The sequence below is a fragment of the Suricata suricatta genome, chromosome 1, assembly GCF_006229205.1.
Source record: "Suricata suricatta isolate VVHF042 chromosome 1, meerkat_22Aug2017_6uvM2_HiC, whole genome shotgun sequence".
Taxonomy (NCBI): Eukaryota; Metazoa; Chordata; class Mammalia; order Carnivora; family Herpestidae; genus Suricata; species Suricata suricatta.
The window spans coordinates 117,097,857-117,115,299 of record NC_043700.1 but is presented as its reverse complement, the minus strand read 5'-3'; positions in this window follow the sequence as shown (position 1 = coordinate 117,115,299).

Below are 17,443 nucleotides of genomic sequence, written 5' to 3'. Positions count from 1 at the left end.
ATTACATCATTCTTTTCTTCAAAATTCTCCAATGGCTTCTCACACTGTTTGAAAACATTTCGATGTTCTTACAGTGTCCTGAACGATTTCATATTATTTGGCTCCAAATCATCCCCCTGATTTCATCTTTAAGCCGCAATTCATCTTTTTTTTTTTTCCATCTGTTTCTAAGAACCAACTCACATATACCCACCTTGGGGCCTTTGTAATAAAAGTTTTTCTAATAGGGGCGCCTGGGTGGCTTAGTTGGTTAGGCCTCCGACTTCAGCTCAGGTCATGATCTCCTGTTTGTGGGTTTGAGCTCCGCGTGGGGCTCTGTGCTGATAGCTCAGAGCCTGGAGCTTGCTTCAGATTCTGTGTCTCCCTCTCTCTCTGCCCCTCCTTCTCTCATGCTCTCTCTCTCTCTGTCTCAAAAATAAATAAAACATTTTTAAAAACTTTATAAAAAAAGTTTTCCTGCTTAAAACCCTTTTCATTATATTTTCATGTAATTTTCACCCTCATTTCATTCATATTTTGCTCAAGTAACACTCTTTAGGGAAACTTCCCTGTGGGAAATGGATTTCTTTCTTTGTCCCCATATCAAGGTACTTTCCAACCTTGCTTTACTTTCTTTATAACATGTATCCATGGAAAATCATATTTTATGTTTATGCATTATTTTTCTTTCTGCCTCAGTAGAATAGTGCATGACATATGCTAGATGTCCAATAAATGTTAGCTGAACAAAGTTGTGAATTCAAACTCTATATGCAGGATGATGAATATAATGATGTGTCTTATCATCATCAAGAAGAATTGGGCCAAACCAACAGCCCACGTCATATTTAAAGTAAAATTTTGTTCACATACAAAACACTACATAGTGTACATGACTTCAATGTCGAAGAAGAAAAAAATCAAAGAACATATTTATAAAAGAAAAGACTCATAGAAATTATACCTACAGTGGATTTCTAAAGTGGAATCTTTAAGATGTAGAGCAATTACAAGATTTTCTGTTTGTTTATTTTTATTCTCTTTTGTTTGGTTGTTTTCTATCTTATCTATAGTGATTTCCTCTTTGGTTTTTATATCCATGTGCTTGGTGTGTATGGCATTTCTGTGTGACAGATACACTGTACAGCTTTGCTGTAATATGATGAGACCCTAAATCTTGGTGTGGCTGTATTAGGAGATAGGCCTTCTAAGGAAGGAAGTGACTGAAGTTAAAGGAGGTCATTAGGATAAGACCTTGATCCAATAGGATTTGTGTCTTTACCAAGAGAGATACCAAAGATCTCACTGTGTCTCTTCAAACACACATCAAAGAAAGGGCATGTGAGTGCACAGCAAGATGGTGACCACTTACAAGCCAAAAGAAGAGGCATCAAAATGAAATCTACCTTGCTGGCACCTTGGTCTTGGACTCAGTCTCTAGACTGTGAGAAAACAAATTTCTGTTATTTAAACCACCCAAAGTGTGAGACAGCCTGAGAGACTAAGATGGTGGGTAAAATAAACAGAAGAAGAAATCAATGCGTGATCAAATTGTTCACTGCCAAATTATACAGTGAACTTAAGGACAAGAATCAGATACTCCTTTTACTTTCTATAATGTTTAAATTCAGAAAATGCAAGAAAGCTTCACATTAATTCAATTGCTACATAATATCTTATATACTACAAGATTCTTTTTTTTTCTTTTTTTTGAGAGACAGAGAGAGACAGCGTGAGCAGGGGAGGGTCAGAGAGAGAGAGAGATACAGAATCTGAAGCAGATTCCAGGCTCTGAGCTAGCAGTCAGCATTGACTCTGATGTGGGGCTCAAACCCACGAACTGTGAGATCATGACCTGAGGTGAAGCCAGAAGCTTAACCAATTGAGGCACCCAGGAACCCGTATACTACAAGATTCTTATGGGTAAAGAATAAAAATGTGTGTTTGAAGATATACAAATAAGAATTTTATGCTAGACACGTTAAACTCCTCTGGACCCAGTAACTTTAAAAATCCACTCAAAGGAAGTGTTGAAATCTTGTTAGTTAAAGACGTTCAATACTTAAGGATGTTGCTTAAATGATATAATGGCAATGGCTAGGTAAAGTAATAATTTAAGGTATATTCTCACATTGGAAGTATACAAATAATAAATATCACATTTAAAAGAGTAATCACATAGAAAATCACAACATAAAATTAAGTGAAAATAATAACTTAAAAAGAATATATCCAGGATTTAATTTTCCAAAATATATTTTACATTGTACAAATAGATCCAAAAGAAATAGCATAGTAGTAATCTTTTAGGTGACGGATGTGTTAATAACTTATATAATTATTCTTTTTATACTTTTTAAAATTTCGAAAACTCCTACAATTAGTAAAACCAGAGAAAACAACTGTAATTTTTTGAAGGGCAACCTTGCTTCTTATTATAAGCCTGAATACTTTTGAGACTTATTAAAGATTTAATATTTTGTAAGTGAAAATGGCATATAAGAAGAATATATAGGGAATATCTGTGCTATTATGTTTGGGAAGCACAGAAGTAATGTAAAAAGATAAAAGGGAAGAAGGTGATACATTCACTATTCATGGAAATGCATCATTTTCCTTTTCCATAAAACAAAACCTAGGAATTATCTGTAACCCCCTTCTACCAATTTAGGATCAGTTTTAACCCCCAATTATTTATCAAAACCAACTATTTCTTCATCTTTAGTTTCCCTCCCACCTGCATTACCTTTCTTCCAACAGAGCTGCTACATCAAAGTCAGAATCATTTTTTGAAAACATGATTTTATCCCTACCCCCACCTCTAATCTCAAACTTTTAGTGGTTCACCCATGATCATTAAATAGAAACAAGCCTTCTTTTGAGCCCTGAATGATCAAAACCTGCCAGTTTCCCTTTGTGAAGCAATTCTTCTTCCTGATCTGATCATAGTGTGACCTCATTTCAATCGCTCAGAGTACCAGACACCCTCCAACCAGAGAGGGGAAGACATTCTTCTCTAGCTGCATTCTTCAAATTCTGGTTCACTGGTTGGTTCACCAAAACACTCTATGTCTGATCTGTAAGGTGTGTTCACTCCCTGGAAGCATTTAACATCTTAGGTCTTTATTTCAATACACTTAGCTTGAGGGGCGCCTGGGCGGCTCCGTCGGTTGAGCGTCAGGCTTCAGCTCAGGTCATGATCTCATGGTTTGTGGGTTCATGGCCCACGTTGGGCTCTGTGCTGACAGCTAGCTCAGAGCCTGGAGCCTGCTTCAGATTCTGTGTCTCCCTCTCTCTCTCTAACTCTCCTGCTTATGCTGTCTCTTTCTGTCTCTCAAAAATAAATAAAAAACATAAAAAAATAAAAGACACTTAGCTTATAGCAATCCATTTGTTTTAGTAATGAGTTAATAAATATGGCTCTTTGACTCTAAGGTCAGTAAAGCTCTGTAAAGTCAAGGACATCACCTGTTTTCACTTACTATTTTACCATCTTTCCCATTAGGCCTAGCAAAGTGTCTAGCATTTAGTAGTGATTAATAAGTATTTATTTTATATATTTTTTCAGAATATTTCAAGAATCTGCAAATCAAAAATTGAAATAGTAGAATACTCATAGATAAGAGAGAAAAGACATAAAAAGACATAAGCAGGAAATTTATTGATAAATATATAAAAATGTAACCCTTCAAATCACATTTACAAAAGATATAGCCTGTATCTGCAAAAGCTAAAAAAATTTCAATTAACACCTTAATGTCAACAGTGGCATCTCCAAATATCACTGTTAAAGATCTTTTTATTTTCTTTGATTCACTTTTCAATATGTTTTCTTACAATTATAAGCACCCATTAATGTTACACTATTTTAAAAGAAACCAGGGCACCTGGGTGGCTCAGCCGCTTAAGTGTCTGGCTTCGGCTCAGGTCATGATCTCGCAGTTCGGGGGCTCGGGTCCCGCGTCGGGCTCTGTGCTGGCGGCTAGCTCAGAGCCTGGAGCCTGCTTCAGATCTGTGTCTCCCTCTCTCTCTGCCCCTTCCCCACTCACTCTGTCACTGAAAATAAAATAAAGACATAAGAAATTTTTTTTTAAAAACCTAGGTTTTTTAAATAATAGTTTATTGTCAAATTGGTTTCCATATAACACCCAGTGCTTCTCCCCACAAGTGCCCCCCTCCATAAAATCTGTTACCTTTTATCTGTAGGCATCTCCTTGATTTGGGACCTCATGGTCCCAAGTTTGTTGACAGTTTAAGTGAATCATTGTCTTTTGTTCAGATCTTGTGAAAGAGCTGAAGAAACCTCTCCTCTAATCATAGACTATGTAATTGAGCAAATTTAGTTCCTTATGGCCATGCTGAATGAGTAATGTCACCAGGGCAATGCCATGCATTTATTGATAAGTCAGGTTCTAGTGTCCAGATTAGCTTTCTCTCAGTCACATGGTAGAGAGGTGGATACATGAAGAAAAATGGAATGCTGTCATGGAAAAGAAAGATGTGAGAGGTAGATACTAGATAGGCAATTAAAACTATATCTCCCTTTATCAGCACATATTAGAATTTTTAAAAAGGAAGGGGAAGGAGAGAAGAGGACTGGAGAGGGGAGAGGAGAGGAGAGGAGAAAAGACATAAGAAAAGAGAAGAAAAGAAGTAAAACAAGGCATAAATATCTAACCAAGCACAGTAATGAGTGCCTTATACACATTTTGGCTTTTTATAATTTATATTAAGAGAAAACACAAATTTTATCCCTACCTAACTGATAAAATCTTCTTAGATTAACAAACTCATTTTGGATAAACAATACAAATTTACATTTTCAAGTATAGAGATCTTCTCTGTATGCTACACATTTAATTCAGCCCAGATCTAGGCAGATCTACAGAAATAATAAAGTGGAATATTGAAATGCATCCATTTGGCTCAACAACATGGTACAAATAAACTAATCAAGTGCACCCAACCTACTTTCACAGCTGTATATGATAAAATTGATACTTCAGCAAGAATTATAAACTTCTGTCCACTAGTCTCTAATCCACAAAGGACAGAAATTCTGACTTTACAAAATTAATACAATGGACAAGTGGTTGTGTTTACAATGCATTCACAGTGCAGCAACATATTAAAACCTCAGGAAATAATCATTCACAGAACATGAGAAGTCCAAAAAGTGTACTTCAGTATTCTGACATACTACACAGCTATGGATTCTCTTTTATGTAATCATGTTGATTCCCAAACATGTAAATTGAGTTGAAAGATATGCATAAAAGTAGCTCTTTTTTATAACATTTGCATGTTGCTTGTGTGGGTAGTTAGATTGTTTGTGAACTCTAATAGCTGTAAGTTCTTTCTCTCACTGAGAAACTTGACTGACTGTTGATATGAATAATTGTTACCTTTTCCACCTAAATATTTGGGTCAAATGGAGGAGATTCCACTGAGATCAACACATCTTGGGATTTCCTACAACTGATGTAGAAAGGAGAAAAAAAGCAAATGTTAGTTTTGATCCCTCAGAAGTTTTTCCCTGTAAACTCAGTTTCTCAATAGATTTCTTAAAGAAACTCTTATGAAAGTCTGCTAGCTTTAGATATGCTATCAGAGCATCTAACTCTGTCTAGGTCTTTGAAGTTACAGACAGATATATTCGGACTTGGTTTCTACTTCATGCTTCGGCATGAAGGAAAAAAGAGAAAAAAGAGAGAGGGGATTCTTTCATTTGTGAGGGCACCTAATGCAAAGGAACTTATTTTACTTCTTTAGCTATCACTGAGGAGCATTGTTTACTTGCTCGGTCTAATCAGATCACTAAGGCGGTGAGCCAGTCCACATTCCCCCATCTTACACTTATATAAAGGGCTTCCAGCAACGTACTTGCTTGAGGACTGAAATAACAACAACAAACTCAACAATTGGTCTGTATTTTCATCTTTTGCCACAAGGCATAAATATATACAAAAAACTACTACTATTACATCCATACTTGCCACATAATTTTAATAAATTATTTTAAAAAGAAACAGAAAAAATTAAAAGAATAAATAAATAGACCCTGTCAAGTTCTAAGAAATCACCTTAGTATTATTAATAAACATTTTTATAAATATTCTAGTGAAAGGAGTTAATATGTAGTATATAACATATCTTTAGGCATGAAGGTAATCTTGGTGAAATAACTGTGTCTCCTTTCCTAATATGATTTCAGGTCTTTTTAGATAATTCCTGTTGTCCTTATGAAGTCGTAAGGCAAAGAACTTTATTCAACTTTATTCAACACAATTAAGAATAGAAATGTGAAATGAATTGACCCAAACAATATTAATGGGTGCATTATTTATTTATTTATTTATTTATTATTTATTTTAATGTTTATTAATTTTTGAGAGAGAGAGAACATGGGGATTGACAGAGAGAGGGAGACCAAGAATTTCAAGCAGGCGTCACACTGTCAGCACAGAGTCTGACATGGGGCTTGATCCTATGAACTGTGAGATCATGACCTGAACCAAAATCAAGAGTCATATGCTTAACTGCGCCACCTGGATGGCTAATTTACAGTAAGTAGTAGTACTTACAAAAGAGAATTTTGTGGAACATAAGAAGGAGCTTAAGATGTGAACTCCCTTTCAAAGAATTAAATAGGGCAAAGTGAGTAGATAAGGCATTCATAAAGCATATGAACAACAATGTTTGTGAGTATTTGATTACATGCAAATAATGGGTTCCAAGTGTAGATGTCATAGAAAGTCAAACAGAAGATTATGAATGTGAGAAAAATTAGAAAGCTTTTCTTAAGGAGGCAGAATTACACAGGATTAACACCTGTGATACAGACTGTGGGGTACCTACCTCCCCTTCCCCTTTACTCCTCAGTAAATTTACACAAATTTTTAGAATAGATTACCACTTAGAATATAAGAATACGTTTCCCAGTCTCTGCTTCATTAAGATGTGGTCATGCGACTAAGTCCTGGCCTATCAGGTGTAAGATGAAGTTGAAGATTATAAAACTTCCATGAAGATTGCTTAATAAAGACATGATTTTTCTGGAAGAGACTCCCTTTTTGCCATTTATTTTCTCCCTCTTTGAGTCTGAAATTTAAATGTGATGATGCTAAGATTGTGTCATCATCCTAGGAGCTGAAAGGTAGACTCAAAGAAGGATTCTTTTGTATTAGAAAGAAGTCCCAACTTGTTTATATTACTGTCATCTTTAAAAGTATGCAGCCAAATCTAAACCAACTAATATAATAGATAGGGAAGGTAAGTGTCCCTGCCTGGAGCACAAATAAGTTTTCTTTGTATTGGCTGCCTTGGAGAACATATTAAAGAGACCATATCTGCTTTCAGGGATTTTATCCTAAAGAAGAGAAATATGCTGAGCAAAAATATTGCTTCTTGTCTTGATATCTTTTCCTAAATTGATCTTGAAGGTGCAATATTGACTTGGGTTCTTTTTGAATGACAAGCTAGAGGCCAATTTCACATATGTCAGTTTTTTCTGAAGCACAGATCATGTGATCTTAAAGAACTTTCATCATTCGGTGCTTTGTGTCAAGCATATTCAAAAAAGTCAACAAATACCTATGCATTGGATTTTACTTAATAAAACAAAGACATATAGAAAATAGAAGCTAGATAGGAAAAAATTCACATATCCAAAGCATTTGACCAATAGAAATGGCAAAACATTTTTTGAAAAGAGTAAAGATTTTTTCTTTTTTTTATTTTTATTTATTTTTGATACAGAGAGAGACAGAGCATGAGAGGGGGAGGGGCAGAGAGAGAAGGAGACACAGAACCAGAAACAGGCTCCAGGCTCTGAGCTAGCTGTCAGCCCAGAGCCTGATGCGGGGCTTGAACCCACGAATGTGAGATCTGATCTGAGCCGAAGTTGGAGGCCTAACTGACTGAGCCACCCAGGCACCCCAAAGATTTTTTCAATAGATGTTCCTTAAATGTTAAATGTTTAAGAACCAGAATTACAAAAATATATTCTCAATATGTGAAGTATTTTACAATATCTTCACAGTAATGCTTAAATTCAAATACTGTGCATGATTTCAGCAATCACCAAAAATGTTTTCCTCTTTCAGTTTGCCTTCATTCCACCACATACTTATATTATAAAAATTTAATATTACAAATATGTGTTTACAACATCTGTGATAAAAAAGAATAAAAAAATGGTACATTTATAAAGATAAATTTGGAACATCACACGCTCCACAAATGGCAGAAACACAAAGTTCAAAGGCACTGATAAAATCAAGAAAGCAATCTGATAAGTTGCCAACATGGTTTGTCTCCCTTAAGTTTTATAAAATCCTTTGTGCATATCTGGAAAGATCAAGTGCAGAAGGGTTTTCAAGGATCATCTTACAATCCTTTCCAAATGTCATTTGCCTCCTTGCCTAGAATAAAGCTTCAGTTCAAAATCAACACAACCCCCTTGCTTAGGTTTAGTTTGGATACATTCATTCTTTAAGGAGCCAGACATTTTTTACAACTAGTTAGAGTCCTGTTTGGCAAGCAGTTGGCAGAGGGGATCCAACCCCCTAGAGTTTTGACTATGAGGGTCTATCAATGTCAAATCTAATTGCTCTCAGTGTTTTCCACGATTGATAGAGTTGAAGCCAACAAGTCCATAACATATCTCATCATTATAGCTTTCTCACTGTGGGGCTGATTGGTGCACCTGCCCGTGTCTGACCAAGGGTCAGTCGGATTTGGTTTTTTGTCTCTTGTCTGCTCTTACAGAGTAGAGCTGCCTCCTACTCTGAACATGGATTTACTTCTCATTTAGATGAAATATGGGTCATTACCAAATTCATAAATGAAACAGTATGACTAATTTTAAACACAATATGGGCAAAAGAAAAACCGATATTCTTTGCATATGAAGTATAACAGGCATAGATTTAAACTATAAAATGGGCATAGGATCAAACTATAATATGGGAAAAACTACAAACTAACCATAAACTATAAGGTAGGTTTCAACCAAATGCAACACCTCATCATGGAGAGGCAGTTTAGGAACACACACCGAGAAAAACTACAGCTCTGGTGGCTGCAGAATCCAAGGGTCATCCATTTATAGCCTTAGAAGTTCATAAAGATAATTTCTGCAATATCAAAAAAAAAACTATAGTCATTAGTCATTAAGCTCATTCTGTATTCCTCATGCTAAGCTAGATCAGATATGGCAACCTCTTTGAAAGGGAACTATTTTGAAAAGAATACACAGAAGTGATTTAATGGGCATAGCTACAGAGGTCATTTTCTCTTACTAGAGAAATAATTGCCTATCTAGACAATATCTTAGAATGTTCAGATGAGTCACTGTACAGTAAGTGCGAGCACAAATACTGCACATGTGTCTATACATGTGTAGTACATAAAGACTACAAAATTAGCATTCTATATTAAGACCTGGCAGCATATAATTAATAATTTCATAAAGCTGTCTCAAATAGCTGTAAATATCATGTTTTACTATAAATGTAAAATACAGAAATTGATGAGACACCAGAAATGATTTTCAGCATAAAAATTCACTTTGAAAAAACAAAATTCTGGATGAACTAGTCTAACAATTTTTTTTTGGCTTGCAATCTTTATTTTAACATCAACAATTAATCAACATAACTTATCATGGTCAATTGGCTTTCCATCCCAATGGCCATTATATAGCATGGCAGTATGTTTCCTCTTAGAGACTGTGCCAGTTTCACAGTGGAACAGATGGCAAGTCAACTGGATTTAGGAGGGTTAGTCTAGATAATGCCATATTAGTGACATCTTCCAGCAGGAATCAATTTCATTGGACACTGGTACCACCTTGACACATCACCAGGCTATCTGCTGCCTTCCATCACACCTGTTGCCAGTGTCACATGAAAATAGAGGATCTTGGATAGCCACCGGGACAGATCTCCAGGGCAGTGTTGGAGATCTATTACAAAAGTGCCCCTGCTTCCGGGTGAATTTATGCCCTTTAACTGTTCAAACAGAGAAGGGAGTGTGGTTCTGGTCCACATTCTGCAAGAACTATTGGTTTAAAAAAGTAGAATGCACCTTCCCTATAGTATCAAACACACAATCTGCAACTTTTTGTCTGGCTGAAAACAACAACAACAATGGTATTTTATTCCCTTTATCTCCTGCAATATAGTTGCCTAGAATAATTGAAAAACAGCACTTTCACAGTAAAGCAATAAAAATACTAATAATGTATAAAATCCCTTTTCATTAGTATAGTCTTACTAAATGAAAATATCTGTCACCCTATTCAGTCTAAAGCCAGGTTAAATTTGGCGTGAATTTGTACATCCTTAGCATGAGCTTGGAGCAGACATAATTTCCTCTCCTCCTCTCCTGGAGCTCTGACTTCTATTTGACTTTAGCTCAGCGCTTCCATTTTTATACCAGAACATGAGCCCTCACTGGTATGCAGTTCCCCTGAATTGAAACAATGTCTCGGCTAAAGAGTGGCTTCCAGGAGGGATCATGTAACTGGCGTAGCCACAGCAGAAGCAGCACCTCGCTCTGCCAACATTCCCATTTCATCTGCCCTGGGTAGCTTTATTGTTGTGCATGTTTATGAGCATGAATCTTCTTGTCTAAAGATTACAATACAAAAGAAGCAGATCTCTGCCTGTGAAATGAGGACTAAAGCTTTAGAATGCGGTGCCTTTGACAGCAAAAATTGTTGTTGGGCAATTTACATCTCAGCGCAATAAGACCCATCTTTTTGCCAGATTGTAATCAGTTTCAATTCGGTCTTTATTTTACCGGCTGAAAGAAATACGCAGATTGCCTTTCAACAGCACCTTTTAAAATGATTTTAATGCCTATTTCATTATTTTTTGAAGAAAATAAGCAAAACTTTCCTGTTTTCTATGCTTAATTTTATGTTTTAGTATTAAGAAATGATTGTGAATTGGGGCTTTATTTTTCATCTCAGTCCAGTGTGCCTAAATTCGTATCAACATTGAAAAAAAGAAGCATTCTCTATTGTCATCTTTGTCTTTGGGTTTAGCTTTAAAATCCATCATACATAGACCTGCTTTTCATGAGGATTAGCCAAAATCTTCTGCTCAAAGTTAAGTGCTACAGAGCATTGCCTGGCGGCTAGGGCAGATGACAAGAAGTGATGACCAGCAAAATGTCAGTGGATCTGTGAAACCCAGGATTGTTCTATGAACCCAGGCAACCTCTCCCCTGCATCTGTGGTTTGGTAATATTCCACTCTCATTTGTCTGTCTGCATGCATAGGGCAGAGAAAATGTCCACCCATGAAAGAAAGATGGTTATTTTGGTTTATGAGATGACAGAAATACCTTTATCTTACCCTCTACCCTCAATCAAGATTTATTTTTTTGCCTCTATTTGCCCAAGGGGAAGTTAAGAAGACTACTCAAGGCAGACACGATATGGCGTTACTTTGTTCTCCCAACAACCATGGAGGGAGGCATTATTGGCCCAGTTTTATAGTTCAGAGAACAGAGGCCAGGGGAGTTTAGCTAACTATACAAGACTTATAATTAAGAGATAAGAGTCAAGATTTGAACCCAGGTCTACATAACTTCAGAAGCCATGCTTTTTTTTCCATTATCAATGATGGCAAAGCAGTTTTTCATCTCTTTATGACAACTCCAACTGATTGGCAGTGGCTCTTTGGAAATTTGTCCTTAGGAAGATTCTGAGGTCAAGTTAAGACCCAAGAGAGAAATGTACCGGATTCTGTTAGTCTTGCCTGAGAAAATGGGGGAGGAAGGAGCTTTGTCACAGGTGCTGTGCACTCCACATGAAACCATTTGGTCTCCCAGGACCAGATCTGTTCTCTGTTCTCCAAGTTGGAAAACGGGCTTTTATATGTCTTCATGTTGCCACTCAGAGTTGAAATGACATCATGGTGAGCCCTGCTATGATGCCTCTTCTTGAAAACAGAAATCTGTTGCAAAGAGATTGATGGTTAAGGAACAGATTGAACATGATGCAAATTCCACATTTGCTTATGTGCAATTTCATTAGTGAGAAAAACTCCACGACAGCAGAAAGCTGCACCCTTCTGGACCAAGATGCGTAAGAATGCACAAAAGACGCCATGCGCACCAGCCATCCCAGCTGTGTTTGGAGGCACCTCCATCCACAGCTGGCACCGCAGCTCTCCAACAGATTTCAGATCACTCTCACTTCGCCACTTTACTAATCCTCAGGCTGTAATCCTGAGGCGCCTCCCAAGTGAGCTTCAGGTCTCTGTCAAGGTAAAGTTTCATAGTGTATTACTTATTTCCTAACCACTTAGAAAGTGTATGCTACAGTGTTTATCAGCTTCCTATCTTTTTCTAATGTGCCATTAAAGTGTTCAAATGTTTGGAGTGTCTGGGTGGCTCAGTCTGTTAAGCCTCCAACTTCAGCTCAGGTCGTGATCTCGCTGCTTGTGGGTTCGAGCCCCGCATCAGGCTCTGTGCTAACAGCTAGCTCAGAGCCTGGAGCCTGCTTCAGATACTGTCTCTCTCTCTCTCTCTCTCTCTCTCTCTCTCTCTCTCTCTCTCCCTCTCTCTCTCTCTGCCTCTCTTCCACCTCTCTCTCCCTAAGAATAAATACACATTAAAAAAATAAAAAATAATAAAGTGTTCATGTGTTTGTGCCTTAATCCATTTTTGTCATAGGCTTGGTTATCTTAATTTGTGTGTGTGAGGTTAGCTAAACCTCTCTATGACACTGTTGCCTGGCATCCATTTTGATGGCCAAGTGGCCTGCAGGGGCCTTGAACTGACACTAGCCCCCCAGGCAAGCTCATGCCCTAGACAACAGCCCACAAAGTCACAAAAAGAAACAAAATGTAAGTTTTTGATACACTTTCTCCAACTGCCCCTGTGATGAGCAGTTCCCACCCCTCCCGGGGCCTTCCCCTTCTGCAACCCTTACGTCAGATCCCTGCAAAATTGATAAAACCTCACTCTTTTGGTTTGAATTGACCAATCTGGCATTAGCCCAGAACCACAAGGTCCTCTGCCCATGGACCCTACGAAAGTCTTGTGCCCCAGATCCTGTTGCCCTTCTCTGCCTGTACCCTGCCTTGACTTCCCCAAGTGGCCTTTCGAGATGTGCTATAAAACCTCCTCCAGGACCTGTGAGCAATAAACTTCTCAATTCCAATCCTCTGTGGTCTTTTGTTGAGCCATACTGCATCCTCTCATTCCTCTGAGCTCTACTTAACAAACGTTATTTTAACAAAGTCACAACAGAGGGAATTATAGTGATTTTTTCGGAACACGCATGTCTCATTATAGCTGCACTTACTGTACCTAAAATAGTCAAATTAGACTTTGATAAATACCATTTAAAAAATACACCTGGGAAGAATCTAATTGATTCAGTGGCAAATCAAAGGTGGGGCAGCGGGAACAGTCACCCTGTGGACAGTCAGTGCAGGGGTGCAAATCTCTGCTTTTTCTTATCACCATGCTCCAGTGAGCCTAAACAATGTCAGTGGGGAATTACTCCTCTACGAAAAAGTCTTTTGATGGTTACAATTTTAAACAACTGCTGCAGTTACTATTAAGTTTCAGTAATTTACAAAGAAGTTTAGCATGAACACATTTTTATGGCATAACCTTTAATAAATATTGTTTTCTGCATTAAAGTTATTTCAGGCAACTTCCAATATAAAATTGGCCCTGACCCAGGTGAACTCAACTATACAAATTAATTTCAAGAATAAATTCATCAGTGCAGAATTTTTCAAGCTCATTTTGGAGAAGTTCATTTCTCTGATGTCTGTGGAAAACCCTGTTGAATAAATTAGATTAGAAATAACCATATTTTTTGTGTTTATTTGTTAGAAACAAATGAAAAGAACATAGTGATTGTAAAGACAAAAGACAAAGGAAAACAGAACTTGAGTTCCTTCAATTCTGCCAGTCCATGTGAGCGTTTGGAGTATTGTGTGTGAGTGTTTAAAATGTAAAACAAAGGGCAAGCTAGAAGACATAGTACTTCTGACTGGTATGTTAGGCAAAATAATTACCCCTCCACACCCAAAGGTGTCCCAGAATCTATGAATATGTCGCCTTCCTCAGCAGAAAGGACTTGCAGAGGTGATAAAATTAAGGATACTGGGATGGGCAGATGATGGTAGATTATCAGGATGGGCTCCGTGTGATCACGAGAGTTGATATAAGTGAGAGAGGGAGGCGGGAGACCGAGAAGAGATGAAACAAGGGAAGGAACAGGAAACGATAAGGAAAGAGCATCTCCTTTTGAGGCTCAGGAAGGAACACAGCCATGCAGCAGCTTGTTAGTCCAACAAGACCTAATTCATACTTCTGACCTCCTGAATTGTAAGGCAATACATTTGTGTTGTCTTAAGTCACTGAGTTTGTGGTATTTTGTTGTAGTAGCTAACTACTAAGAATTGTATTAGTAAAAAACTAATACAATTGCTAAGTGTGATTTTAGTGCACACATAAAATATTTTAATGCATTTTAGTACCTTTAAAATTTTTAATGTTTATTTTTGAGAGAGAAAGAGAGAGAGAGAGAGAGAGATCAGATATAGTGCAAGCACAGAGGGGCAGAGAGAGGAAGACACAGAATCCAAAGCAGACTCCAGGTTCTGAGCTGTCAGCACACAGCCCAATACAGGGCTTGAACTCATAAACCACAAGATCATTACCTGAGCTGAAGCTGGACCCTTAATCAATGGAGCCACACAGGCACCCTGCATTTTAGTACTGTTAAAATTGAAAGTAATTGTCTATTTAAATTGTTAATTGTAGGGGCACCCAGGTGCTCAGTCGGTTAAGCGTCTGACTTCAGCCCAGGTCATGATGTTCTCATTCATGGGTGTGAGCCCCGCATTGGGCTCTGTGCTGACAGCTAGCTCAGAGCCTGGAGCCTGCTTCAGATTCTGTTATCCCCATCTCTCTGACCCTCCCCTGCTCGCACTGTCTCTCTCTCTCTGTCTCTCAAAACTAAATAAGAAAACATTTTAAAACTTTTTAAATTGTTAATTGTATTCATAAAGAACAAATCAATAAAATCATGATTATTTATCGTATAATTGTTACTCAAAATAATTTTGTCACAGAGAAGAGAGAGATTAAAGAAAAGAATTCAAGTATGCTAGATACGTCAGTTACGGCACCGGCGATGAAGCCCAAGAATTCTGTCGGCTCTTCCCTGTCCTTCACGTCGATGTCGTGTTTGCTCTGATTTAATTTTCAACCTCTGCACCCCCTTATCATCCTCTCGACTTATAACCCTAAATGACTGGTTAACCACATTGTTTAAAAATCTGTGTCGACATACTGCAGGAAGAAAACGGGAAAAGATAAATTGCTTTCATAATATGAACAGTCATTGTTAATTTCTTTGTGGGCAGAGACCACGTTTTATTTATTCTTCCTCCCAATATCTAACATAGCATCTGGCATATAACAGAACAATCAGTAATATTTGATTAATAAATGAATGATATAAAAAGCAGGTATGTATTTTGCATGTCCCTACTTCCCATATATCTCCTATATAACTCCTACATGTCTATTAATATTCTGCTTCTAAGCCATATGTCTACCAAAATTTTACTAGGTACCCCTACCCCCAAAAACGAAGTTCTTTCTTCCTTAAGTTCTCAAGGCCTCCTTGTACCTCTGTAAAGCTCTTATCATTATCTGCCACACATTAAATCTAATTATACATGATTTTACTTCCTTTGCTAAACTATAAAGTCTTAATGGTTAAAGGCATAAACTTTATTCATAACTGTGGTCACCATAGAACCTACAGAATAATTTCCAACGTTACATGATCATAAATCACTGTTCAATTTAAGTTGAAAGCGCCATCTCATCATTGCCTATTTCACTTCTATCTAATCATGTTTGTAAAAGTATGAAAATGTCAAACATCTTTACATATGCTGTAAAACCTGTACATGTAAGATCATGCCGTTACCTCATTACCTTTACTATTTTATGCATCAAATGAAGGAATTTCCTGCAGGAAACTAATTCTTGGAGATCTCAATATATACTACATGCACTTATTCATGACCCTGGCTATAAATGAGTTATTTTTTCCTTCCCTTATCAAAACTGAACAGTTTAAATGGGTCTCTTTGATGTAAATGCATTTTCCTACATTTTCAAAACATTTTCCTTCCTCCTTTTTATCTCTCTAAACCCTCACCTTACTCTTGCCCACATTATATTACCGCATGTCATATCCTTATTTTCCACAGCTAAGTGACCCATTGAGATTTATGGAGACTAAATGGTAAGGACTTTAATAAAAGATGTGATGTGAAACTGCCTTTGCAATTTAAGAGGAATGTTTCCCACAGTCTTTCCTGGACACTAAAATAATCTGGGCATCAACCTTATGTCTCCATGGACAAAGGAAGCTTACAGCTGGAATTTCAGACAAGCTGTTCCCCCCCATCTGCTTTCAAGACACCCCAAGCTCAAAGCCAGTGACACTACTTCCTCTTCTGCCACTAACATCATTACATCAAAAAGCCCTAGGGAACTGCAGCTTTTCCTGAGTCTGACGCAAAAACATCAACAGAGTCTGTCACAAAAAATAGTATTTAGCTTGACTCTCTAACATTTCTATCACAAATAATCCACATGACAGTATCTTGGATAAACCAAGTCCAAGATGTCCACACGTAACTGCTAAGATTTTTAGGAAATAGAAAAGGAGTTTTTAAAGCTAACATGAAGAGAATATTTGAGAAAAATGAATTTGGCTCCAGGATATGGATGAGAAGACATTTTCCCTCAGAAGCTGCTTTCTGAAGAAAGAAAAATAGTTTCTGTGAAATGCACAGAATAGCTCATTAACAAATATAAAGACTATACATATATCTTGTCACAAAATTTGTTTTAAATACACACAGTGGTTAAGGGTATGGTATTATAGACTGTAAGGATTCACATATTTCAGATAACATTTGTAGATTTTCCTTTTAACAGAACATGAGAAATAAGACATGGTGAGACTTATTGTCTAGGAGGAAAACAGCTTTACATCTGTCTCTCTCCAGTGATCAGAGTGGGAAAGAAAGTAGTCACTTTTAGAGAGAATGAAAGAGAGGACGCCTTTAAAACATGGACTATATGCTGGAGCCAACTCATACTGATTCGTGAGTATTAAGGAAATTGTGGAATTATTATGGAATTCTGCAGAATTATTATGGAATTCTGTGAAATAGCTCGAAATGGTCCACAATGGAGGTGTCTACAAACAAGGAAATTATTTATAAGTAATTATTCAATCCACATTAATTTATGAGGCATTATTTAGCCTAGTGTAACTTATTTTGCATATTTGAAAAAAGAAAGTATACATTTAACTAATTTAGACTGGCTTTTTGTTACAGAGGTTTTACTGTATGGGTTGTTAGTAGTTTTGTAATTGCTATCATATTGTTGCA